Genomic DNA, 24,877 nt, shown 5'->3' with positions numbered 1-24,877 from the left:
GTTCGACCGCTACGGTCGCAGGTTCGAATCCTGCCTCGGCCATGGATATGTGTGATGTCCTTAGGTTAGTTAGGTTTAAGTAGTTGTAACTTCTAGGGGACTGATGACCTCACAAGTTGGGTCCCATAGTGCTCAGAGCCATTTGAACCATTTTTGTAAATTGTCAACAACGTTTGTACTATAATTGTTTTAATACAGAAAGTCCTTTGTCACGCACGTCACCGAACCAACATTTGCAATGTCGCGGCTCTGGACTACACCGTTATATTCGACCCTTTACACACATCAACACAGTTTTCTGACAGTACATAATGAGAGACACTGCCCACGACACGTGGCGTTCTGATAACTAATAACTTCACTTTATATCTTGTTTAACATCTGAAATATGTAATCACGACCTTTCTTTTAGAGCCGCCCCGGTTACTCGACCGTGCGTTTTGAGTGGGTCCTCGCGCCTGACTCTCCCTGTCTTCCCGAAGGACAACAGAGACCACCCCCCACCTTTCTCTCTCAGCCAATAAGGACACTTCTCTCGTTCCTACACACACACACACACACACACATTATATATATATATAATCTCCAAACCTTCAGCTAATGGCCGTTCAGATCGCTGTTGCTAGGCGGATCTGACGTCACGTTTGCAGACATTGTGACGGAAGTTTGTCTCGGAACACTGTCGCAGATTGTAAGATCCTACTCCCGAATAGTCGGATCTTGTCCTTACTAAGGTTGCACAACATTGCCTCCTATGATTTCATCTCTAATGCTCCTTGCTGACGCTTCATTGTTCAATGTACATGTAGCCTGGCTGCTACTGAGCATTCCCGATCGCACAAATATGCGTAATACTTGGCTTAAACACGTGAAGGGAATGCACATATGCATTACACAGTGAAATAGCGCATTGTCATGCATAAAAATTCCATCGTCGTTTTCAGCTGCAAAGGTCTCCACGTAGCCGAATATAACCATTTCCAGTCAAAATGATGGGTTCAGTTGGACCTGAGGATCCTCCAGTCCATTCCAAGTAAACAGGGCCCACACCATTATGGAGGCAGCACCAGCTTGCACAGTGCCTTGTTGACAACGTGGTTCCATGGCTTCGTTGGATCCGCGCCGCAATCGAACCCTACCATCGGCTCTTACCAACAGAAATCGCTGCTCATCTGACCAGGCAACGGTTTTCCAGTCGTCTAGGGTCCAGCACAGGCGCTGCAGACGGTTCCGTGCTGTCGGCAAAGGCACCCGCATCGGTCTTCTGCTGCCATAGCCCATTAACGCAAGACTTCACGGCGCTGTCCTAACAGATAAGTGCGTCGTACGTCCCACTTTGATTTCTGCCGTTGTTTCTCGCAGTGTTGCTTGTCTGTTAGCACTGACAACTCGTCGCAAACGCTGCTGCTCTCGGTCGTTAAGTGAAGGCCGTCGGCCACTGCGTTGTCCGTGGTCAGAGGAAATTAGTGAAATGAGGTATTTCGGCTCACTCTTAATTTTAACTCACTTTCGATTTCGGAAATGGAATGTTCCATGCGTCTAGCTCCAATTACCACTCCGCGTTCAGAGTTTACGAATTCCAGTCGTGCAGCGACACTCACTCCAGAAAGCTTTTCATATGAATCACCTGAGTACCAGTGGCAGCTCCGGCAATGCACTGCCCTTTTACAAATTGTGTGCGGGATACTAGCGCCATCTGTATACGTGCGTATCGACACCCCACGACATGCCATCTCAGTGTAAATAGATGCTCATTCTCCCGTCCTCTGTAGGCGTCGCAGACACGATGCTCTGAAAGAAATACAGATACTGAGAGAGTGTGACACAAAATACCTGACCAAGAAGCAATCTGCGCCGTATAGGATAAAAATGTTCTAAATGTGAGAAATACAGTGTTCTTTTGCAGCGAGGCAAGTCAAATGTTAGGAATACTTGTATATATCCTCCTTTTAAAGTAGACGTGTTTTGCGTAGTTCGTTTAAATATAAATCAGTGTCGCCATAAAATTCCTTACATGGCTAACAAAAGTTCGTCCAAAAATGGTGAGACATAAACAAGGTCCCAAAACGGCAGTTACGTACACAATGTAGTATTGGGTGAAGAGGTTCATTTACTAGATATTCCAACCGACGGCTGAGAATTAGGGTTGCGGGTGTGGACTGTTTCAAGACTACGTTGAGGAAATTTTCGCTGCCCATGTTTAGGTGGCGAGGGGAGGGGAGAGATGTTGGCGTAAAGTTCCTGATCACCAGTCTTTGTGCCAATGCCCTGTGTCAAATTCCAGATCTCCACGCAGTCTCTCACGGAGCGGGGAGGGTTTGTGGGTGTGGGTGTGTGTGTGTCGGGGGAGGGGGGGGCATGGACGCTGATGATGATGATCCGTCCATGGGTCCCCTTGGTTTTATTCGAGAGGAGTGTGTGTGCCGGAACCGTATTTCACTCTCTCCCTTCTGTCATCTTTGTCGTCATACAGCAGAAAGAAAACATAGTACTACACACGCATCAATTAAGCTCACCGACACCCTACAAATACGCTACGACACAACTGGCACTCATCCGCAAAGATAGGCTCCATTTCGCGCGGCGAAAGAATCACGATCCACATAATGACTGCATCAGTGGCCAACATAACTGGTTTACGCGGATTATCTGCAACTGTAGTGTCTGTTCTCCAACCATCAACTTAGTTGACAGCATCAACTACGGCCTGAAGATGGTGCATTGAAGCGCCGAACCTGGAGCTACAGAATAAATAAGATCAGAAGGAGAGCGATGGCGTTTCATTTTCTCACAATTGACAGACTTCTGTTACCCGTTACATGGTGTGGGAAGTGTCTGAATTTCTTACCAGTAATGCTTGGCGTGGCAGGTGTCCTAATTCCGGTCGTGAATATTTCAGAAACTAGTTCAAAGCTAACTACATTTCTTTCACAAAAAGATTTACAGGTAACTGTATTTTTTCTGTTAACATCTTCAATTTTTGAAGTCCTGTCTTCCTCAGTTGCGTGTAATATTACGGTATACTGATAATTTTTACTTTATGGACCGTCTGACTGCATCTGAATGAACAGTACGGTTAAAAATATTAGTACATAATAGCAAAAACCAACCACCAGAGCCGGCCGGGGTGACCGAGCGGTTCTAAGCGCTACAGTCTGGAACCGCGCGACCACCACGGTCGCAGGTTCGAATCCTGCCTCGGGCATGGATGTGTGTGATGTCCTGAGGTTAGTTAGGTATAAGCAGTCGTAAGTTCTAGGGGACTGGTGACCTCAGTAGTTAAGTCCCATAGTGCTCATAGCCATTTGAACCATTTGTGAACAACCACCAGAACTGTTTATAACCTATAGGTACATTGTCCAAAATGTAAACTAAATAGCAAAAATATGTACATATTCCGGGCCACTGAAGATGACTTGCAGAAAATAAAGCCGAAACGCGTATGGCACGAAAATTGTGTTTCATTCAGTTGTAGTCAGTCCATTAAGTAAAAATTATCAGTATATCGTAACATTTTTTGTGTGTTTACAGTTTTGGGAAAACATACTCGCTAGATGTGTTAGCTTATTCTCTTGCGCCTGCTCGCACCTAGGGCCGAGCGGCACCTCCATCAGCTCTGGAATCGTCGGTGAATGAGCAGTCTGACCATCAACAGGTGGTTCCAACGCGGCCATTGATCCCAGAGTCAGCGCTGCCACTACCTGTTGCTTGTGACCTCCGCGGCGGTTCACAGCGCACAGTGTTTTTTACGAATGAGGGTGCCCCACCCACGCGGTGCCTCACCCGCCCCTCAGCTATACCACCTCATCGTCACAGTAGCCATAAGCGATAGGAGCAACGACACCACCACCAACCATACGGCGCCCACTGGTGGATAACGGTTAGGCTCTGCCACACATTAGGGTCGCTAGTGACACGCACCGATACTGCACCTTGATCGTTTTCCAATTATCACCTTTGCACTTTCCATTATCTCGTCATATGGGACTTTTCATTCCTCGTGGGATGGACCAAAGAACTTCCTTGGTCTATGTATCATTCATTTGCCATGGTACATCTGCCGTCCGCCTCATAGTTGAGAGAACTTCGAAGGTTTCCGGTCCCAGTATTTCCAGATAGCATTGGTCGGAACCAGGTAAATCTGGGACGATATATCCGAGACGAAAATTAAATTCTAGTGTAGGTGAAAGAGTATTTGTTTGGATATACGCTAGCTGATCAAAAGTATCTGCACACTACTAGTGGACATTAATGTATGGTGTGTGTCCGCCCATAGTCTTTATGACGACTTGAACTGTACTGGGGACACGTTCAGTGAGGTGTCTGGATGTCTGGAAGAAATGGCAGCCCATTCTTCCTCAACAGCCGAAACTAGAAGAAGTAACGCTGTTGGACGCTGGGGTCTGATGCGAAGTCGATGTTCTAACTCACACCGAAGGTGTTCATTAGGTTCAGGTCGGGACTCTGGGTAGGCCAGCCAAATTTAGGAAAGTTATTGTGCACAAACTAGTGCTTGACAAATGCTGCTTTATGGAAGGCTATGCTGTCATGCAGATACAAACTGCTCCTCTCCTGTACGTAGTACGCATTGCTGTCAGATATGTTCATACCCCTCTTAACGTGGCGTTTTCTTAAACACTATACGGAGATCACACCCTAACCAAAAAATTCGTCCTCATACCGTGGCACCACCTTCTTTGTATTTCACTGTTGGCGCTAGACATGATTGGAGGCATTCACCAAACCCAAACCCTGTCGTCAGTTTGCCACAGGGGACAGCGTGATTCATCAAACAGATCGCTCGTTTCCAGTCATACATTGTCCGGTGGCCTCGATGTTTACACCACCTTAAGAGTCGCTTAGAATTGATTACAGAAATGTGTGACTCACAAGGAGATGCTCTACCATTCTACGCCGTTCTTATGAACTCTTTACGCCCAGTCATTGTGCTGGCTGGACTGCTTGAAGCGTTGATTCCTGCTGCTGATTTCGCGCGATTTTTTTTTTACAATCCGTGATGCTCGGCGGTCCTTGTCCGTCACCACGTGAAGTCGGCCTAGTCTTGGTTGAAGGTGTCAAATGTTTCTGAGGGATTTGTTGCTCATGTGACATCCAATGACAAGTCCACCTCCGCAGCGCAGAGCGGGATTATTCGAGCGGTCTTAGGCGCTGCAGTCATGGACTGTGCGGCTGGTCCCGGCGGAGGTTCGAGTCCTCCCTCGGGCATGGGTGTGTGTGTTTGTCCTCAGGATAATTTAGGTTAAGTAGTGTGTAAATTTAGGTACTGATGACCTTAGCAGTTAAGTCCCGTAAGATTTCACACGCATTTGAACATTTGAACACCTCCGTAGCCTCTGACCTCTGCTGACCGACTCGCTATGCTGTTAACTGCTTCTCTGCTAACATATCCTTTTATTACTGACAGATCCTTTTATACCTCGCGACATCTAGTGATGAATTCCGCATTACATTGGGATGTCCGAGAATGTTTGATCAGATAGTGTATAGAGTGTAGTGTGTAAACTTAGGTACTGATGACCTTAGCAGTTAAGTCCCGTAAGATTTCACACGCATTTGAACATTTGAACACCTCCGTAGCCTCTGACCTCTGCTGACCGACTCGCTATGCTGTCAACTGCTTCTCTGCTAACATATCCTTTTATTACTGACAGATCCTTTTATACCTCGCGACATCTAGTGATGAATTCCGCATTACATTGGGATGTCCGGGAATGTTTGATCAGATAGTGTATAGAGTGTAGAGTTGACTATTTGGTTGCCTTGCCCGGCGAAGCCGCGTCAGCTGACTGTGGTGGAGTAATTAACTTCCCTACCTTCGTCTTTATCAATGATATCGCTCAGCAGTAAGCTGGAGTTGATAGCTTTCGCAGGGTTGACCAGTCAGGATTCTCAAAGCTGTGAGAGGTGACTGCGACAACAAAGCAGGCAGTTCCTTGCAGTTACAGCTACGATGTAGGAGACGGACTGCCCTTGAGTACCTGGCTATCGCTGACTCTCACTCTCTCTCACTGTCAGGTTGGGTCGTGAAAAATCGCGGTAATCGGGCGGTCACGCACCGTGAGGTGTTGTTTGCCGTGCCGTATCCGTGCGGGTGTTCCACAGGGTTCGGTGCTTGGGCCGGTCCTTTACTCCGTCTTCACCTCGGACCTCCCTTCACCACCACGCGTAGAAAAAGCCATTTACGCTGATGACACAATGCTCGAAGTACTCGTCCCACGCCTGCAGAGTGGCTGCTACGCCTTAGAAGACGGGGCGGCGAAGTGGCGTATCCGGTTTAATCGGCAGAAAACGCAAACTATCATCTTCACCAAGAGGCGACCTTATCCTCGCCGGCTTCGTCATCTTCGGAACCTTCGGCTCTATGGAACCGAACTGCAGTGGAAGGACTCCGTTAAATACCTCGGAGTGACTATGGACAAGCAGCTCACATGGAAGCTCCACGTCGACGACATCCGCGCCAAAGTGTCTCAAAGGATAGGGGCACTTTACCCCTTCATCACGCGAAGGAAAGCATCAGGATTTGACATCAAACGCGTGTACTTATTAGTGTACACACTAGACGGAAAAACCAAAAATATTGTGTATCCAAAAGCACTTCAATAAACAGATTATAAAACTATACGCTTCTTTCGTTCCGTCTTATTACAACGCATGTCGGGTACAGATAGTGTACGAGGGTTGGAACTTCAGTAGTGGCAACTATTTATTTACAGCTCGTACAAAATAGATACGTGTTTCAAAGTTTTAATGACCTTCAAAGTATTCTCCAGCATTGAGTATTACCCGTTGCCAGCGATGTGGACGTCGTTTTTTGTAGCAGTTCTGAAGCGAATGCCGTGAAGTGTTTCCTTCAGTTTAGAAATCGAGTTGAACTCGCGAGGGCTTGAGTCAGGGGAGTGCAGTATGTGGTATAGTACTTAGCAGTCCCATCAGTCAAACCAATCAGTAACAACTTGCACTGTACGTGCTTGAGCATTGTCCTGCAAAATGATGGTCAGGGCCTGCAGAAAGTGTCATCACTTTTGTCTTTAAGCTGGTCGTAAGTAGTGTTCCAAAAGTGAATAGCATAATGAAATTAAAAAGTAGAGAATGTAAAAATGTCAAAGATGCAATCATTTCAGAGACTACATTTTGAGAAACAGTGTTGATCACATGTTCTTATATAATGATAAATACGTGATTACATATATATTAAGAGTATTGAAATTAGGGTTTTTGCTTCCACACTCTAACCTGTTTCATTCACAGGAACACATCACAGGTCTGGCATTTTACGACATTATGGCTGGAGCAACAATGCATTCATAGATCTTTTGCATGTTGGTGGGATGGCTTGTATTGGTTTACGCTTCTTTGCTTCATATCCCGTTTCGTCCGAAATATTTGGGTTGATGGGCTCCAGCAGCACTTCCAGAATTTCTGAATCCGTCAAACCTAAGAACCACGTACACTTACGATAGAAATTCTGCAGTATTCGATCTATAGCCTATGAAACTATTCATTTTCTCATTTACAGGATATAAGATGTAGCAGACAAAGTCATTTGTTTTACATCATTTACACATATGTAAATGTAACTGGACTGATAATGTGCAAAATGTAGTCGTACAGTCCGATTGTGTCAAATTTGATACAGTACATTTCCACGTATCCTGAGACTTTTAAACACAAACTCAAGCTTACAATTAGAACCCGACGTAAGTTAAGAATTTACCATGATTATTCATCGTAAGTAATACTATTTATGTTATTTAACTTTTATTTCACGTGATGACTTCGCTCGGCGCAAACACTGTGCTTTTCGTAAGTGCTGCCACCTTCTTGTGGCTGCGAGAAACATGGTAAAAAGAATGACGAGCGTGAAGCGCAAACTGTCTACTACGTGATACACATGGCTGCCAATTGAATTTGATACTTGGAGACGCTAGACGGTAAACTACAGCTCACTGAGGAGGTAATCGGATATTTGTGATAATACGCTCTGTAATCAGCGATGGAAAACCAGCCCCATTTTTGACGAAGTGGGTGAGAGTAACCGCTCAGAGACGAATGGTAATTGTTCTTTCTGCAAGAAAGTGCAGCCCCTCGAGGATTAGCCTACCGTCCTGTCTCACAACCCGGCACTCGACCCGTTGCGCTGTACAGGGTGCATGCGGAAAGGAGAAGAAAGGCTTTCGGCGTCGGCAGGTAGAGAGGAGGGACAGCGGTGTCCTTGGCGCTGTGCAGGTTGGGCCACATTTAACTGGGAGCCGCGGCCGGCCGGTCACTGGCATTTGCCGGCGGCGCGCGACCCCAGCCGGAGCCGGGTTTTGCCGGCACAGAGGTCGCGGGTTCACGCCTCGCTCGTTCCCGTGCTCTTACCCAACCGCCGACCGATGTCGAGCAGTAGCAAGGCGCCGGACCCACATTCGCAAAGATCGCGGTTCCATTCTCCGTCTGGCCATCCGGATTTTCCATTGTTTTCCTAAATCGCTTCTACGTCCACACGTACGCCCGTACTCCGGAAACCACCTTTCGGTGTGTGGTGAGTGGTACTTTCTGAACCAGCGTCGGTTCCCCCTTTTTCCGTTCCCCTCGCTATGCTTGGCGGAAACAGTGGCAGCTGGTAAGCCTCCGTGTGGCCTCGAATCTCCCTAACTTTATCTTCGTTGTCTCTCCGCGTGGCCGAGCGGTTCTAGGCGTTCAGTCTGAAGCCGCGCGACCGCTACGGTCGCAGGTTCGAATCCTGCCTCGGGCATGGATGTGTGTGATGTCCTTCGGTTACTTAGGTTTACGTAGTTCTAAGTCTAGGGGACTGATGACCTTAGAAGTTGAGTCCCATAGTGCTTAGAGCCATTTGAACCATTTGATAAGGACAGTGCAAGCATAATGGGACGTAAAACTGGCAGAAATCAACAGATATGACACTTTGAGAAACTTCGGATCGTAGTTGTCATGAGAAACTTCGGATCGTAGTTGTCATCCACTAGGAAGAACCACAGCTGACGTATATAACAACTAAGGTCAATTAAAATGAGCAGTAAGCAGTTAAATTCTGCTCTTTGGTGCAGCAATACAACAAAAAGTGCGGATCACAGTACGAGAGGGGTACCCAGGAAAACCGGAATAACATTCCCGTGGGCGGAGTTTGTGTAGTACCCACTTCTGCCGCCAGCGTGTACAGGGCAACTCATTGCCAGCCAGTTCAGTGCCGCGTGTGTTCTCGATCTGGCTTGTTCTCTTCATCTGCAGTGATTGTTTTCGCTAGCTCTGTTAAGTTCTTGTTTCGTTTTTGATGATGGCAAGTCTTAAGTGAACAACGTGCAGCTGTGAAATTTTGTTTCCTACTTGGTAAAAATGCTGCTGAAACTGTTTTGATGATGAAAACAGCGTACTAAGATGCCGCTACGGGAGAAACTCAAGTTTAAGACTGGTTTGCTCGATTTAAAAATGGTGACATGTCGACTGATAACAAACCTCGTTCTGGACGTTCATCAACTGCCCGAATCGACGAAAATATTGAAAAAAATTCGAGATTGTGCTCACAGACCGCCGACAGACAACTGATCAGCTGTCAGAGATTAGTGGGTTATCTTGCAGCTCGGTTGAGCGAATTTTAACGGAAGATTTGGGACTGAAATGGGTTGCTGCAACGTTTGTTCCTCGTGTTCTGCCTGACAATCAAAAGAAACATTGAGTTGAAACATGTCGTGCTGTGAAACAACAACTTGAAGCTAATCCAGATTTTCTGTCAATCGTCATCACTGGTGATGAGTCGTGGAGCCCCACGCTTACGACGCAGAAACGAAACAACAGTCAACTCAATGGAAGACACGACATCGTCACCCCGTCCAAAAAAAGTGTCGTCAAGTCAAATGCTTTTTTGATGCTAAGGGCGTTGTTCCCCCAGGTGAGACAGTCAATCAAATCGTTTATTTGGAAGTTTTAAGAAGATTGCACGACAGTATTCGTCTAAAAAGCCCCGATTTGTGGCAGACAGCAAACTAACTGGTTGTTCGACCACGCAACGCACTTGCACACACAGACACCTCCGGTAGACAGTTTTTTGATATAATTGGCATGTTTCCGTTGCCCCATGCACGTTTCTCGCCTGACCTGGCTCCGTGTGACTTTTTCTTATTTCCACGTATGAGAAGGGGCATGAAAGGACACCGATTTGACATCACTGAAGAACTGAAAATTAAAAAAAGTAAAAACCCGAGAGAGAGAGAGAGAGAGAGAGAGAGAGAGAGAGGGGGGGGGGGGACTGTCAGCCATTTCTAAAGGTGACTACAAAAAATGTTTCGAACAGTGGAAGCACCGGCGGGACAAATGTATTAGTTGTAATGGAGAGTATTTTGTAAGGGATAAGGTTGTTTTGTAAGCAATTTAAAAGTATATAGCTTTTAAAACATAATTCGGTTTTGTTTGGGTACCCACTCGTATGTACGAGTCCAGTCTTGATACTGTTTCATGTCATTCTGGCGCTATATGGACCAAACGGAGTGTCGCGTCCAGCCGAAGTGACACGTTGCCAACAGTCTGGCAAAGGCAGTACAGAGGTCGGTGCTGCTGGTGGCCGGGAAGCCCTGGTTTGCGACGTGCGATTTCCATGTTTTTGCAGACTTAAAGAAGATCTGGGGGAGTGATTCTCAAACGATGAAGACGTTCACAAAGCGGCTCTAGGATGGCTCTGGCTTCAAGCAGCGGATTTCTGTCTTCCAGGAATTGAACGATTGGTAGAACGTTCCAACCGCTGTTTCCAGATACCTGGTGGATCTTTTGAAAAACAATGTCCTGTAACCGTGTCACTTTTGAAGTGTAGTGCACCATGCAACAGAAGCAACTTGGCCTGTCATAAAAATGTGTAACTTACTTTCTGAAGACGCCTCGCACAGTAGGAAAAATCACGGCAACTAGCAAGACGATAAATGATACAAGATAAACAAAGCAGTTATTATATTCTCGTTTTCTGGCCTTAGTTCCCACAACGGTGGGTTTACGACAGGTGGTTATTTGGTAAAGTTTACTCTGACCTTACTACGAGATTGGTTTTCTCCCACCTGAGTACCGATACCTGCAGACAACGCGTTGCTGCTCACGACAGCTGACTTTGGCGTGACGGTTTTCCCCTGATCCCACTGACAGTACGCTGTTGACAGGGAGGCTCGTGGTAGGCCCGACGCCCGCTCCACCTCAAACACGGAGCATCCCACGCGTCAGTTTCTGGCCGCTGTTAGGCCGTGTCCTACGTGAGCGACAGAAGCGAGCCACTTCTGGATACGCGACACTCCACTGACAAGCAGCAGCATCGGGCGAAAAGCTTGGGTGTCCTGTGTGCGAGTGGCTATGTCGCGCTACAAGATGGCTGCTTAGAGCCAACCAGCTGTTTCTATAAAACGGCCTCCTTAACCTGTAGAAAACTGTAGCTGGAGAGTAAGGCTACAGAATTAGGTTTACTCAAGAAAATAAAGCGAAAACGAATGCTGTGCATGAAATTTACAAAGGGAGGAATCTCCATGGAGAATTTCACAAGTATCGTCAACTACGAAGATCACCAGACAAGTTCTTCGAATACACGTGAATGAGCAGACGAGTATTCGACTATCTCATCAATAAATTAAATACGAATGTTTCTTTACAGCAAGAACTTTTAACAGCCAATAAATGCGGAGGAATGACTACTACATGACTGACTACGCTAAATACAGTAACACTGCATTGGCTGCCTGGGGAGTAGGGGTAGCGTATGTGGTTTGAGCCTACGTCTGTGAGAAAAGGTCCTGGGTTCGATTCCACGTCGTTCTTATAATTTTACTGACTCAGTTACAATTCTGTATACCAAGTTTTATGTATACTGTTTACACTGCACCGCTGAGTGTATTTTTAAGGTCTTGCCAAAGAACTTGATCTTCACACCCATCCCAGTATACCACACACATTTAATTCCTAATAAATTACAATGATCCATGAAATTTTACAGATATTTGACGTTGCGAACGTAATTGATCAGCACTCAAAGTTAAGGCCAAGCGTTTCAATTACTCTAAATAGTCTGTAAAAGTAAAGCTTACAAAATTGTGGAAAAGAAAGTCAAACATTTTGTGTAATGATTTCTCTAAAAGTATAAAATAAAAAGTTTTAGCGAAACATTTGGTGCACCTCATTTTCCGTTCATGATTTCGAGCATAATTCAAAGTCACGTAGAACGTTTCTCTGGTCTACTTATTTCTTTTACACAAACCATTTCATAAAATATTTGACTGATTTATTTCATTTTTTAATTTCAAGTTTTATTCAGAAATCATGATCTTACTGACTCTTCGTTTGCCTTCCTAACGTACTTGATTCGAAGGAAGCCTTTTTGACAGTTCAATACCGCACCAATGTATCTTTTTATGTGCAAAATAGACATTTTTGACTCTTCATTTACAGCAGCCTTTTGTGAAATATTTCAATTTTTCCTCAGCTTATTAATTACGTTTTCGTTAATTACCCTGATTTTGCAGTTAAATATTTTCGTGCCAAACTAGACCTCATGCTGGTCACGGTCATACCCCGTTTAACTGTTTCTCTCCCTTTGTTTGGCTATGAAAATTTGGACAAAACCTCATGGTGTAAGTTATAGGGAGTCTTGTTTTCGCTCTGCTCACGCGTTTACAAAAACGTATCGAGTGTTAATCATATGATAAAATAGTCCTTTCTGCGTGCTGTCATTTCCAAAATTCGTCGTTTCGATATCTTGAACCTTTTATGAGATACGTCTACTTTTGCGACCACTTGATTCGCGTAGCGCAGGAAAGGTTTGGAGGGGGCGCGAGCGACCCGTCCACGGATAGATCAACCAATATCTCAAGAATGAGAAGCATTATCACTCCAGTCTCAACTTTAAATACAATTTAGATATATTGGTTACGTTTCATACGCAATAATGTATGGCCTTAAATGAAGTATACAGAAAGTCTACACAATGTGATTTTACCGCGCAAAATCTTAAAAATTTCGTGCAGCCATGTACTCAATTTCGTGCTGCACAGTAACTTTGCCGAATGACGAAAATAAATTCAGACCTTTATCGTTCAAAGATATGAAGCTATAGGTTGCGGAAGAATCAAATTTTTTCACCGAATAGTTTTCTTAAAATCGGATGTTAAGTAATTCATAGCTGCCGTCGCGTCCGCTCCACTGCTTTGCCAAGGAGACACGTGGCTGTCGCTCTGTGTCGCGCGTGCTGTAGCGACAAGATTCAAACACGTTCGAATTCAAACGTCGCCAGTTGCAGCGGAAGACAGGAAGCGATACAGATGTCGCTCACGTAGGACACTTCCCTAACGACACCTGCGGTTGTGGTTTGTCGCCTGAAGCTGTCACTCGCTTCTGTCTTTCACGTAGGACACGGCCTATAAGTCGCGTGAGTGTCGCACGCTGAGCCACGCCGGCGGCCGGTCCAAGATCTGGCGACATTCGCCTTGGCTGCCTTTCCCCAGCTGGGCTCTCCCTTTGCTGGTGTTTATCCTGCCGTCTGGGTTCCCCATTTTAGTGAGTTGACAAATTTAAACCGCTGCAAATCAAACTAGAACACCTCGTTGGCAAAAGTCACATAGGCGTGAAGTGTACTACGTAGGCAAATCAGAAAGTCTTTGCTCCTATTTGTGTCAGCCAAATTACGGCACTAAATGCGAAGTCAACGTATCCAGTCCCAGCCTTGGATGTTCCTCGGTTCGTGCCGGCCTTACTTCCCGGTAGCTCCGCCGCACGGCGCTGCTGTCAGTTGTTAAAGATGGCGGTTGTGCTTCACACGTCCACTGCGTTAAAGCAGCGAAGTGTGATTCGTTTTCAGTGGAGCAAGGGACGAACGCCCATCGAGATCTACAGGGAAATGCAGCCCACGCACGGGGAAAACTGTCTCGCATTGAGAATTGCGAGGTGTTGTGGTTTCGACAATGGCCGTGCGGTCTTTCACGACAATGGGCGGTCGGGGAGGCCGCCGTTCGTCGCTGACTGACGACATTTCCCGCGTGGATGCAATGGTGAAAGCAGACCAGAGTTTGCATATCGCGGCCATTTCCCTGGAGCTTGGTATATCGTATGGGGGTGCAGCGGTTCACAAGTAACGATGAGGTCGAGACGGCAGTCTGACGGTGGCTCCATAGTTAGCTGGACGAATCCTACCAGAAGCATTTCATAATTTAGTGCTGCAGTGGGACAAATGTGTGAACTGGCTAGGGGGATATATCGAAAAATAGTGTAACGTACGTAGAATATGATGTGTATTTCTCATCACCTGTTGTACCTCACTTTGGCTAATAAAAAATGAGGGCAAAGACTTTCGGATTTCCCCTCTTACTTGCCTGTGTTTTCAAACGACTAGCACGTTAACGAAACCGCACAGATTAGCTAGAACTACCGCCATCTACATTCTGAACGTAAGAAAAAAATTTTCTGCTAGTTTCTCGTTCGGAAATCTTATTTCAATGTTAATGCTTTGTCAAAAGATCGTGTTACGCCTCAAGCAAGAAGAAGAATCGTCTACAAGGACGTGACGGAAATCGACAGCGGCAGGGTTTCAGTAATGTTTCAGACCACTGAATTTGCGTCTTTCCCAATACAACAGTGACAAGAACGGTTGTGGATGGTACAAGCAATTGACGACCGGCGATCTTCTCACGTTCTGCCCATACAGGTGATTAGACGCGCATAGTGGCCCGAAAAGTGACGTATAGAACATAAAGTCAACGTCCAAAAGGACAGTAGACTGATTGTGATCACAACAGCTAGATTGAAACTCAACAGTAGTTACTCCCGTCTGCTTCTCCGCAGCATTCATACTATGCCGTCGTTCTCACTGCGATTGTTATGAGTCTGAGGATATGAGCCAAATATACTTTGGTCACCATAAATATAGAAGGTAGTCGAACTTCTACTTTAGGAGATAGTTACAGTTAGTCATGAACTCCAGACTGGTCTGTTGATACTCCTGGTAACAGTGAAGATAAAAATTATACCAAATTTCTGTTTGAATTCTCGATGAAAAATTGCCACTAAATTATAGGCAACGAAAGACAGCGTCTGTGTATTTTGATCATTAGTTTTACTGAATTTACATCCTTACAAAATAATGAAGTATTGCATCAATAAGAAACATTTATGCCCCGTGTATCACTGCAATGTTATTACAAAACCTGCGTGCCTGAAGAGTATCGTACCAGTTCCTCCGAAGGATCATCTCAGTTGTGCGGCTGCATTCAAGATTTCGTGTCAGAAAGGTCACAGTTTGCAACAATTATCGGAAAGAGAAAATCTGGCGTTCCCCAGAGAAGTGTTACAGACGCTATATTGTTTCTGATCTGTATAAACGATTTAGAAGAGAATCACAGCAGATACCTGTATAGGGCAAAAAGTGGCATTTGACTCTAAATAATGAAAAGTGTGAAGTCGTCCACTAGAGTACTAAAAGGAATCCGCTAGATTTCGTTTACACGATAAATCACACAAATCTAAAGGCTTTAAATTCAAGAGCCGGCAGCTTTGGAAGAGCGGTTCTAGACGCTTCGGAAGAGCGGTTCTAGACGCTTCAGTCCGGAACCGCGCTGCTGCTACGGTCGTAGGTTCGAATCCTGCCTCGGGCATGGATGTGGGTGATGTCGTTAGGTTAGTTTGATTTAAGTAGTTCTAAGTCTAGGGGACTGATGACCTCAGATGTTAAGTCCCATAGTGCTTAGTGCCATTTGAACCATTTTTTTAAATTAAATACTTAGGGATTAAAATGACGAATATCTTAAATTGGAACGATCACATAGACAATGTTGTTTGTAAAGCAAACCAAAGACTGGCGGAAGACTAAGAAAATGCTACAGGTCTACTAAAGAGACCGCCTACACTGCGCTTGTCCGTGCTCTTCTGGGGTATTGCTGCACAATATGGGATTCGCGCCAGATAGAATTGACGGAGGACATTAAAAAAGTTCAAAGAATGGTAGCCGTTTTGTACTTTCGCGAAATACGGAAGAGTGTCTCACGAATATGATACGCGAATTGGGGTGGCAATCATTAAAACAAAGGAGTTTTTCGTTGCGGCATCACCTTGTTATGAAATTTCACCGGATTTCTCCTCCGAATGCGAAAGTAGTATTTTGGCGCCTACCTACATAGGGATAAGTGATCACTGTAATAAAATGAGAGACATCAGAGCTCGCATGGCAAGATTTACCTGTTCATTTCTGTCGTGCGCTGTTTGAGGATGGAATGAAGGAGAAATAGCTCGTTGTTGTACTTTATACACATTGTATTAATGTACCAAGGGAACTGTCATTCTACAGATATGACTACCTGTTACGCATTTGGCGTTTCCGGATGCAGTGCACCCAGCGCGATTGTGTGCTTGTCCTGCAGTAACGAGCGTCATTTATCACGGAGAGACGTGTCCGGGCAGCACGCCGCGGTTTCTGACGTCCACGGCCGTCTCGTTTCGTAACACGCTTATGGTTCCCCTCAGTATACAACAATTACTGCTGTATAATTGAGAAGTTTGTTTCTCCAGTCAGATTCGAGCCTTGCGAAACCACAGAACAAGGCTGCGGAGACCTCAGCCAGACACGGATATCCGCTCCTGCGGGCGGTTAATACGTGCTGCGCCTTGCGTAACCGCCGACAGTGATAAAATAAAACGCGGAATTCGCGGCCACGAGTCCTTGCCTCGCGCTTTCGAACAGCTGTACGCAGTAGATTTTGCGGGTGGCTGCAGTGGGACTGCGGTTCGTTATAGAGTCACATAAATAGGTAATTCTGCGGCATTTATCTCCTATCGTGTCCTGTCCCCCTGTACTTGGGGCAGCAGACAGTGTAAATTAGGTGCGTGCCCTCAGCTGCGAGGCAGGCATTGTTTCAGCTCTCGCTTCGTGACTGCCTCCAGGCGTGAAGCAATTCCGCGGTCACGAACAAAATGCAGAAACAGGCTGGGTAGACAGAGGGATTCGGCACGCGTATCCAACCGAGTCCGATCGTGCCACCGTGTCGTGGTGGGATGGACTGACCAGTCATTGCTGGGCACTGTTTACAAAGAGGACGCCGAATGGACAGTAGGTGGACAAGTTGCGGAGGTGACGCTCACGCGAGAGCCCTTCAGCCGGTACCATCTTCTGACAGAAGTCTCACTTCATGTTGAGGTAACGGCTCCATGCTGCCATAATACAGTATGTCTCACAAAGAAAGCAACATTTGGGATCATAATAACATGCACATAAAATAATATACGTACAACTACAGAGTGTGTTACTTGCGATTGCGTATGAACTATGCAGCCTTTCAAAAATAACTACACCCTCCGACTCAGAGTTGAAATATTAAAAGTTTTCGCTGGTTTCGTTGTCTACGGGCTGGGATAAGTACTTGCCGCATTACAAGCCAAATACTGATGCGTCTACAGTATACAATATGAACAGACACGTGAATCGAATGGTCAAAGGTTCCTATCACTCAGTAATTGCGAATTTTATAAATAAAAGATTGCAATTAAATAAAATCTGCAGGTGCTATCTTAACGACTTTAAATGATGGGTACAATAGCAGAAGTACTTTTGAGAATGCGGTATCTTTCTGCAAAACACTTACTGGTGTCAATGGTCCAGCAATTAAATAAAATATATGCTGAATAATAGGGAAACAATAGATTCCAACGGCACGTAATTGATTATGAACAACACAGCTCACGAGATATTCACTTCTAAACGCACATTACATCTTCACTGCAGAAGCCACGGAAATCACACAAGAGCACAGGTCGGCACTCCGAAATATTTCTATCCTCCGCGACCACGCGCAAACTCTCCGCTGTCCAGGTCTTTCCGCCGACTGTGCGTCGGTCGCGCTGTACTGTCAGCGTCCAGCACTCACCCCCGTGTCCCGTGCCGTACCGTCCAGAACTGCCACGTGTCCTCTCTCGAAACGATGCTCTTTTCCCCCTTCCATCTAGTCTCGCCATTCACGAGCGCTGTGATTGGCTAGAGCGCTCGCGCCATGTCTTCAAACCAATGCACGCTCACAGCATAATGAAACATATACGAAATTCTGGAATTGCTTGTAAATAGTTGAAATTAAATAAACATTCCTACGGATAGACCATAAACAAGCTCTAACACACATTATTAAATACATAAACAAATTAAATAAACATGGGGAGGTATTGAATAGAATTTGGGAGAAGAGGAGTTTGTGGCACAACTTGACTAGAAGAAGGGATCGGTTGGTAGGGCATGTTCTGATGCATCATGAGATCACCAATTTAGCATTGGAGGGCAGCGTGGAGGGTAAAAATCGTAGAGGGAGAGCAAGAGATGAATACACTAAGCAGATTCAGAAGGATGTAGGCTGCAGTAGGTACTGGGAGATGAAGAAGCTTGCACAGGATAGAGTAGCATGGAGAGCTGCATCAAACCAGTCTCAGGACTGAAGACCACAACAACAACAATATCAAAAGAAAAGAAGCAAAAGGTAGGCCACGAGCCTAATGTCTCTGTGCTTTCTAAAACACAGTAAATAATTGACCAGTTTCTTCTTGAATAGCGTATATCGGATATTAACAAAGACATAGAGGAATTAATATATTTATAAGCATGCTGCTACCGTTTTTTCGTGTAACTGTGGAGTACTTATGGCCTGACGCGATCGATAGTAATCGGCCACTTTGACCTCCAATAACTCACGTACTATTTAAGTTACATGCCTGTAATTTATTCCAATTTAGGTTTACACTGATAGCTTTCTAAAGACACGTCGATCGACAAAATCGGATGAACCATTTAGATTTTGGAAATTCGTTGCTGGGTGTTACTTGTATAATTTACAGTCAGATACTAAACTTTAAAGTAATAAAGATGTTGAAAATCTGATTACACCTTCAGAATCGCCGTGCAAATAATGGTAATGTACATGTTTGTTTTTGAGGTATCATGATTCATTTGGCTATTATTAATTTTTGTACGAACTGTGAAATGTCTGCCATTAAGGTTTCACAGAGTCCGCCGTGTTTGTTGCCGGGGCCCCAATTCCCAACATATAATATTTCCAGGGTTCCACAACTCGGCGGTTACCTCACACGTACGATAGGAGAGAGCTGTCTACATTGTACCAGCACCTAATTTGTACCACTACCATAAAATTCGTACCTCTTGTACATCACATATTTAGTGACGTCAGCGTAAAGTACATGCTTCTTGGAGCCATGTTGTCAGCTATCACTTCTGTGTTGAGGAACAGATCGTCGTAAGACAGCATTCATTTTGTTGTAGTCTTGATGTACATTCTCAGACAAAAAGACGCAACGCGAAGGAATTATCCGAATGGGACGGAAATCGGTAGATGTGATGTACATGCGCAAAAAAACAAACGATTACTGTTTCAAAAAAACTGACTCATTTGTTCGAAAGAAAGAACTTTACAAATTGAGCAAGTCAGTAACTTGTTGATCCACCTACGGTCCTTATGCAAGCAGGTTATTCGGCTTTGCATCGATTGATAGATTTGCTCTACGCCCTCCTGTCCAGTTCTGCCCAATTGGCGCTTTAGATCGTAAAATCCCGAGCTGATTGGAGGGCCCTACCCATAAAGCTCCAAACGTCCTCAATTAGGGAGAGATCTGCCGATCTTGCTGCCCAAGCTAGGGTCTGCCACGCACGAATACAAGCAGTAGTAACTCTCTCTGAGTGTGTGTAGGAGGGCGTTACCTTGCTGGTATGTAAGCCCAGCATAGTTTGCCGTGAAGGGCAACAAAACGTAGAATATCGTCGATATACTGCTGTGCTGTAAGGGCGCCGCGGGTGACAACCAAAGAGGTTCTGCTAAGAAATGAAGTACAATGGCACCCCAGACCATGACTCCAGGATGCCGGGCCGTATGGCGTGCGACAGTCAATGCCTGGGGCTTCTCCAGGCATGTCTTAGACGTAGAGTCTCATTGACTGGAGTAGATTTGTCTCGAGTTCCGCATCGAGTTGGGTCCCGATGACCATCGAAGACGTATCTGGGCGCGCACCAGGCAGTGGTGGGATACCAGTCAGACTGTCGCCTGCCGTATCGCCCACCAGCCGGGAGTGACTGTCTCAGGTCGACGATATTCTACGCCACAATCCCTACCTTGGGCAGCAAGGCCGCCGGATCTCTCCGAAACAGAGAACAGTTGGAGCGCTACGGGCAGGGCCCTCCGATTGTGTCGGGATTCTGACGATCAAACCCGCCAGTTGGACAGAATTTGGGACGATACCCTCAGGAGGACATCCAACAGCTCTGTCAGTCAGTAGCAAACTGATAACTCCAGAATGACATTTTCACTATGCAGCGGAGTGTGCACTGATTTGTTTCATGTCAGCGCACACACCACTGCAGAGTGAAAATGTCATTCTGGAAACACCCCCCAGGCTGTGGCTAAGCCATGTCTCCGCTATATCCTTCCTTTCAGGAGTGCTAGTTCTGCAAGGTTCGCAGGAGAGCTTCTGTAAAGTTTGGAAGGTAGGAGACGAGGTACTAGCAGAAGTAAAGCTGCGAGGACGGGTCGTGAGTCGTGCTTGGGTAGCTCAGATGGTAGAGCACTTCTCCGGGAAAGGCAAAGGTCCCGAGTTCGAGTCTCGGTCCGGCACATAGTTTTAATCTGCCAGGAAGTTTCAAGCTGATAACTGTTTGCATAAGGACCAGACGTGGACCAACACGTTCTTGACTTGCTCAATTTGTGAAGCTCTTTGTCTTGAATAAATCATTCAGTTGTTCTGAAATTGTATTCATTTGATTTTACATTTACATCGCATCTAACGATTTTCCTCCCGTTCGGATAACTCTTTAGAGGTGCGTCGTTTTCTTTGTCTTAGAGTGTAGCTTTTTATGTACATAGCGAAGAGAATTACTGTTGTAAGTGCCAACATAATGTTTTATTTATGGGCGAATATACATGTAGTAACCTCAGTTTTCAGACTGTCAGGAATCTCTATTCATTATGACTCATTTGCAAGAAACTGCCACAGTGGCGGCGTTGCCTATAATCTACCGGTGTAAGTTTCCGATAATGTACCGGTACCATGTAAGAAGGATGGTCGCGTAGTGAGCTTTAAAAAGGGCTCTTAGAATTATTAATACAACGTAATGTAAAAACAAACCTAACTGAAGCAACGCAGAAGAAATCTGGAACCGCGGCTCCCACTGTGAAAAGGAAGTGTTTTTGAGACTCTGCGGGGAAGCCACCACAGAAACTCATGCGTGAAACAGAGGCATGCTACTGCGAGATGTGGGAGGAGAATCGAATGGAATAGATGATCAGACGCGTGAAATGCAAAATGTGGATTCACGCAAAGTGTGCAGGGATGGCGAAAGGAATGAAAACGTTACGTTACAATGCTGCAAATAGTGATGTAAGAATTAAAACATGAATTTCCTTAGACTTATATATCTCTAAACTCATGGACATAGTTTTGTAACGGTGGTACAACTTATGCACCAAATGGTAAAACAAGGTAACTACATTCATAAATGGTACCATTTCTAGATGTTTAGAAAATTAAGTGTAGTGTGTTTATTTTCCTCAGAATTTCCATTCTTTCAGTCAGGTACAAAGGAAAACATCCCACAGTTTGAGGAAGGCGTTATTTAAATAATTTTATAGCTCACTGCTTATGCTGAAATAAATAAAATCTCAAAAGTGGTACAATTTGGGCAACTCTCGCCTACGGCTCAAATGCGCTCCACGACCGTGCAGGCACTGCCTCGTTCTTACGACGAAGTTTTTCGTAAGTTTCCAGCATACTTGCCCCTCTACTTCTGAAATTTCGCGCCGAATCTCTGCCATGAGACCTGGAAGTAATTGCGGTTTGTAGGCGCACACAAGAGATTTCATATACCTCCGCAGAACGAGACCACAAGGTGCCATATCGTTAAGATCAGGGTGGCCAGTTCACGTCACCGTTGTGAGAAATCGCCCGCCCAAGAAACCTCTCTCGTATCAACTTCATTGTTGCAATCGATGTGTGAGAGGTTGCGCCGCGTTGTTGAAACCAGACCTCCTGAGAATTCACACGATCCAGTTCAGGCCACAAAAACTGTCTCAACATATTGCGGTTGCGTTTGCCGTCCACTGTTAATGCGTTGTGGCGCAATCTCCAAAGAAGTACGGTCCAGTTACGCCCCCAGCCCCAATGCCACCCCACACGCTAACTCGTTGTGGATGTAGTGGCTTCTCCATGATTACTCGAGCGTTTCTGTGCCCCAAGCCCTTCAATTTTGCTTGTTCACCAAGACATTCAACAGATTATTTCCTTGATGAAATTGTTGTCTGGTCTTTGCTTTTCACGCTGCCAACGGGCAAATGCTCGGCTCTTTTCGTGATCATTTGGGTTCATTTCCTGTGTCGGTTGGATCTCATAGGCCAAAAGGTGCAGATCTTGTTTCAGAATTCGTTGCATGCTAGTTCGTGGGATATCCAATTTTTGTGAACGTCGGCGAACAAATTACACCGGACTTAGAGCAACATTGTCTCTCAACGATGGCGATGTTTTGCGCACAACGACTGAAACGGACGCCCCGAGGTGTTTCAAAGGCGAAACGGCTTTTTCAAATTTTGCTATCAGTCTCATCACTGTCGGCTTATCGGTGCATTACGCTGACCGTTCCACGGAGCTTGCGAAAATTCTCTGCACAATATTTGCCATATCCGTAACAAATTTTCACTTTGACAACGCCCTGTTCCGTCATAAAGTGCCACAAAAATAAAAATCGCACGAAGTTCAGTCTTGCCAAGCTATTGGGACAGAAATGGGGGCAACTCGTAAGTTGTGTTGTTTATGGGACAGCCTACAACATACTGTCGTAGGAGGCTTTGAAGTGGGGCACTATCTTGGAAGACGCATTCTGCCCAAAGGTAACCCCTAATACATATTCCATAGCTTAGTACAAAAGTTAAAAATACGAAAAATAATAATGAGCGATGAACTTTTAACGTTTCAAAGCGAAAATATCCATAATAATTTCCGTATGTAAATATACGAAACATTAGGTATGTTTTGTGCTGCGGTATGCAAATCATACAAAAACTTGTTCAGTTAGCTTACTTTCTCTTTTATTATCTCCTATGATACCAAATCTTATTAACGAAAGTACGATCATACGATGCACCAAACAAGATTTCTGACTGGGTTGAGCATTTCTTTATAGGTAGGGCGAAGCATGCTATATTGGATCCAGAGTCATGAACAGACTTAGAAGTATTCCAGAGGTGGCCCTGGGTAGTGTATTGGTCCCCGTGCTGTTCATTCTGCATGTAAATGACCAAACATTGTCCAGATGATTCAGCTGTTTAGAGCGAGGTACCCTGTCATTACAGCTGGACAAATACTCTGTCATAGCTTGATAAAGTTTCAAAATAGTGCAAAGACTGTGAGGTTGCCTTTCATATTCAGAAATGTAAATAGGCAAATTGACACAAAAAAGGCTATGTCTCTTATGTCTAAAGCATCAGTTAATTTCAGTTGGATTCAGTCAGATCAGATACATACCAGGAGATATTAAATGAAATTATCACATATATTCAACGATAGGTAAGGCAGGAGACAGACGTCGGTTCATTCGTGTCGGCTTGGAAAATTTGGGCAGTCTACAAAGGAGATTCTTTACAAAACATTCGAACGAGACATCCTCAATATTTCTCAACTAAAGCAAATACGTATGGAACGACTGGCCCTGAGTTCCTCAAGCGGGATGTTCAGGCGCCTGTATACAAGTTCATTCTTATTGGACACCGCTTCGGGGAGTTGCGCGCCAAACCCAACCGCTGGAAGGGGACTTACAGTTTCACGTGGAATTCGAACCACGTATCATTCTCGGCATATATGAGATATGTCCACAAAGTCAGTTCCGTTTGGTTATATAAAACAAACGTCTACAGATACAGGAAAAATATTCATTGTACAAAAATCTAAAATTGTTAACTACGTTTCTACATAGCCTCTCAAATTTTGTAGGCACTTGTCACAGCGTGGCACAAGATTTTGCATGTCTTGTTCATAGATGGTTGCCGCCCTTTTATTCAACCATGTGGTAACATGTTCTTTGAGCTCGTTATCATCGTTGAAGTGTTGACCACCAAGGACAGATTTTAGGTGTAAGAAGAGATGAAAGTCGCTAGGAGCGAGGTCCGAGCTGTACGGAGGAAGATCAAACGCGTCCCAGTGAAATGCCCGTGAGAGTTGTTTGGTCACATTCGCCGTGTGAGGTCGGGCATTATCGTGGGAAAAAAAAACCACACGTTTTGAGCGCAATTTCTTAATGGTCGCACAGTAACCATGTGCATTGATTGTTTGGCCTCGTGGTAAGAAATCAATCAGCAAAATGCCTTTTCCGTCCCAAAAAACGGTGCACATGACTTTTCGAGGTGTCAATATTTGCTTAGGCTTAACCTTCATTGGGGATGAACTGTACCTCCATTCCATTGATTCATCCCCCGTGACTATCCGAAAAGAAAACCATCGCCTTCTTCATTGTAGCGTGTCAAAAACTGAAGTGCACTGCCCATCCGTCGTTTTTGTGTTGTTCATTAAGAATTTTGGGTACCCAACGTGAGCAAAGTTTTCGAAATTTCAGTTTTTCAGTAACAATTTCATGAATTAGTGATCTTGGGATTTGCGTAACTTCCATAGCAAGGGCACTAAGTGTAATCTTACGGTTGTGCTTAATCTTCTCTTCAATTGTGTGAACCAGTTCATCAGTAGCCATAGACGGGCGTCCAATACGCCGGTCGCGGTGGCCGAGCGGTTCTAGGCGGTTCAGACCAGAACCGCGCTGCTCCTACGGTCGCAGGTTCGAATCCTGCCTCGGGCATGGATGTGTGTGATGTCCTTAGGTTAGTTA

At 45.2% G+C, this 24,877-nt stretch overlaps 1 protein-coding gene across 3 annotated transcripts in view; it reads left to right on the top strand.

Annotated features, from left to right (window-relative positions):
• LOC126412623 (torso-like protein) overlaps positions 1-24,877 on the top strand; it is a 518,977-nt gene that overhangs the window by 84,935 nt on the left and 409,165 nt on the right. The window lies entirely within an intron of this gene.

This window comes from Schistocerca serialis, chromosome 7 (genome assembly GCF_023864345.2).
Source record: "Schistocerca serialis cubense isolate TAMUIC-IGC-003099 chromosome 7, iqSchSeri2.2, whole genome shotgun sequence".
NCBI classification, from domain to species: Eukaryota; Metazoa; Arthropoda; class Insecta; order Orthoptera; family Acrididae; genus Schistocerca; species Schistocerca serialis.
This window is presented reverse-complemented; position numbering and strand designations above follow the sequence as displayed.